Source organism: Aricia agestis, chromosome 5 (genome assembly GCF_905147365.1).
Source record: "Aricia agestis chromosome 5, ilAriAges1.1, whole genome shotgun sequence".
Taxonomy (NCBI): domain Eukaryota; kingdom Metazoa; phylum Arthropoda; class Insecta; order Lepidoptera; family Lycaenidae; genus Aricia; species Aricia agestis.
This window is the reverse complement of record NC_056410.1, coordinates 19927956-19931844: the sequence shown is the minus strand read 5'-3', so window position 1 is coordinate 19931844 and position 3889 is coordinate 19927956.

Below are 3889 nucleotides of genomic sequence, written 5' to 3'. Positions count from 1 at the left end.
TCTGCAGTATACATAACAAAAAACTGTTCTATTAAGAATATAAATAGCTAATATAAATTACTTGTAATAAATAAATACTTTTAGAATTAAAAATAAAATACATTTTCGCAAGAAACATCTCAAGATTTTAAGTTTTTTTTAATATATTCACTATGCCGACTCCTATGACTTGTACCACACGCGTTAATTGAACAATAATACATTTACGTGGTCCTAACCGGCGCAGATCATAAACCGCACTTTATTACTTGTCAGCGACTCTCCACGAATACTTAGTAACTTGGGAGCATTTTTAATTAGTCGAGCTGTAACCATATTAGGAGTAGGTATAACGTGTGTGATGTGTCTTTATAAAGAATATATTTTATACGTGGGAGAGCCATGCTTCGGCACGAATGGGCCGGCTCGACCGGAGAAATACCACGTTCTCACAGAAAACCGGCGTGAAACAGCGCTTGCGCTGTGTTTCGCCGAGTGAGTGAGTTTACCGGAGGCCCAATCCCCTACCCTATTCCCTTCCCTACCCTCCCCTATTCCCTTCCCTTCCCATCCCTACCCTCCCCTATAATTACCCTATTCCCTCTTAAAAGGCCGGCAACGCACCTACAGCTCTTCTGATGCTGCGAGTGTCCATGGGCGACGGAAGTTGCTTTCCATCAGGTGACCCGTTTGCTCGTTTGCCCCCTTATTTCATAAAAAAAATATTTAAGAAGCAGGAATATTTTAACATCGTAAAGATATCTTTGAAATTTAGGGATAAGTACATATTTTTATCATTGATTACTGTTCACTTTCAGTCTCATTATTGTTACGCATCTGTCGACTTTTGTTCATGCTTCTAAGTTCTAGGTGTCGTGTTACATTAAGATTTTCGGCAAAATTGAAGGGGCAATATTTTGGACCTATTGCCCAATCCTCCTCATTTGCAATCCCCTACCCTTTTCCCTTCCCTACCCTCCCCTGTTACCCTATTCCCTTTTAAAAGGCCGGCAACGCACCTGCAGCTTTTCTGATGCTGCGAGTTCATAAAAAAAATCGTCGACATAACTACATACATACAATATCTAACATTATCGTTCTATAGGCTATAGCTACTAAACTATATATATATATATATATATATATATATATATATATATATATATATATATATATATATATATATATATATATATATATATATATATATATATATATATATATATAGTTTAGGCTATAGCTTTTTCTCAAATATTAAAATTAACAACTCTTACACTTGTAGTTTAGAGGAAACGGCGAAGGCATATCTAAACGTTCTCATCCCAGACGACGAGCCCTCCTTGGATGATGAACACCATCGCGACATTAGGAGTAGAATGTTAGACCCCATTCATACACCGGTCTCAGATTTACCAACTTCGGAGGAGTTTATTAAAATAGTAAACCTTTTACCTATAAAAAAATCTGCGGGTGAGGATAAAATATCGAATATTATGATAAAGCAAGCATGTTTAGCGGCCAATTCATCGATTCAATATGTTTACAACAGATGTATCGCAGAAGGTATATTTCCAAAAATTTGGCGTTCCGGTTGCATAAAATTAATACCTAAAGCGGGAAACAAACCTCCTGACGACCCAAAATCTTACCGTCCGATAACGTTACTGCCTTGCTTAGGTAAATTACTAGAACGTCTCATCGTACCTCGCCTGCTTCCTGGTGGCCCTAAATTTCATAGCCATCAGTTCGGTTTCACCGCCGGGAAATCGACTGTTGACGCGGCGTTAGAAGTAAGAAAAATAGTTAACTTGTCGGAAACTAAATATGTGGTCGCCATTTCATTAGATATTTCCGGGGCCTTCGACCATGCTTGGTGGCCGATGGTGCTATTAAAACTAAAAAATCGAGGGTGTTACTGTAATATTTATTCCATAATACATTCTTACTTTTCTAACGGTCAAACTAAGCTTCGTCTAGGACATTGTACACACGCCAAAGATTTAACTTGCGGCTGCCCTCAAGGATCGGTAATTTCGCCTAAATTATGGAACATCGGATTCGACGATTTGTTAAGTCTTCCACTTCCACCGCTTTGTATACTAGTTGGTTACGCCGATGACGGGTTTCTTATCGTTCAAGCAAACTCGCGTTCCGAAATTGAGTCTAAAGCCAACAGTAGTCTTAATTTAATATCTGACTGGGGTAAGCGTAATCGTCTGAAATTCGCCGCGCAAAAAACTTACCAAATTCTTTTAAAAGGATCCCTTATATCTTCCCCTAGCATCAAACTTGACAATATTAACGTTAAACGCAAACAGTCACTCTGTTATCTTGGTTTTTACTTAGAAAATAAATTTACATTTTTAGAACATATAATTCAAACCGGTGAGAAAGCGAAACGCAACTTTTACTCCTTTACCAAAATATCTACGTCGACATGGGGCCTCTCATTCAAAACCTTAAAATTAATTTACACTGCTACTTACCTTGGCAGCATTTGCTACGGGGCCCCCGTGTGGGCCGACAGAGCAACTATCGGCGCGGCTCGTCGCAAGTTGCTACAAAGCCAACGTCTTGCTCTTATATTCTTGTGCAAAGCTTACAGAACCACAAGCACCGAAGCCTTGCCCGTGCTAGCCGGAGTTTTACCCGTTGACCTTGAGATTCAGCGTCGTGCGACAATGTACTATCATAATAAAAACATTGACAACCCGTTTTTTTTAAGCGCTCGGGATAAAATTAAAATAGCAAGATTGTTTGAACCTTTAGAAAACTCTTTGCAAAGCCTAATCTCCGAATGGCAGACGCGATGGGACTGTTCCAACAAAGGGCGACATCTTTATAATTTTTTCCCTAATATTCGTGAACGGCTATCCAAACATTGGATGGATATTGATCACTGCGTTTCTCAATTCCTGACCGGTCATGGAAATTTTAAGGCCAAACTCTACGGATTTAATCTAGTAGCATCACCCATGTGCGAGTGCTCGACCGAAGGCAACATGTTTGAACAAACAGCTCATCATGTTCTCTGGGAGTGCAGTCTCTGGCAGGACGAAAGAACTACAATGCTAAACAACCTACTCTGTACATCTGGTGTCGCATACTACGGTGATCTCGTGGACAGCGCTAGGAACTTCCGTGCCTTCAAGCGTTTTTGTCACAATTACTACTGGCAACAGTCTAACACAATAAATTAATTTAGCTCTAGCGTAGTAGTCACTATTATTATTAACGTTTATTCCCGTGGTGCTTCTCCCCTTCAGTTCTTTGACTTTCGGTCACTGCAACCTTGTGCTGTCTCCCGCTTTATATGGGGAGGGAATCTGGAATTCTTCCTACTCCTCCTATTTTCTTCTGATTAATTTCGTTGCGGGTCCCAAGACAGCTTTAGCATGTCCCTCGGGCTCCCTGAGATCATATCAAAGGGTTTTCGTGGTTGGATACCGCTGTCAATCCTGGCGACACAGGAGATACAGTGGTGGGAATGTGTGGTGGGCCAAAGCCCGTTAAAAAAAAATATAGCTACTAAACCTACCGTTTGATTGCGATCTACCAAAAACTCAATCCTTACCCAACCAAAGAGTCCTAAAAATCGACTGTACCTACCCCTATTAGATTTATTAGAATATAAATTGCCAGGTCATAAATGATCGTCTAGACTTGATGTAAGTAATATTAATTTTACGACGTAACAACCGCGTTAGAATATTAAGCAGTAGGTAACGCCCAGATTTATTTAACAACCAATACAATTGATAAGGAGACGCAGCAGTAATAAAATTAAGAATTCGTGACAAATTAAAAGGCTTTAAGAAGGATCAAAAGAATTAAAATTAGGATAAGCGCATCTTATTCACTGAGATTCTTAGCGAGACCCTAGACCAGAGGCTCCCAAACTTATTTTGTC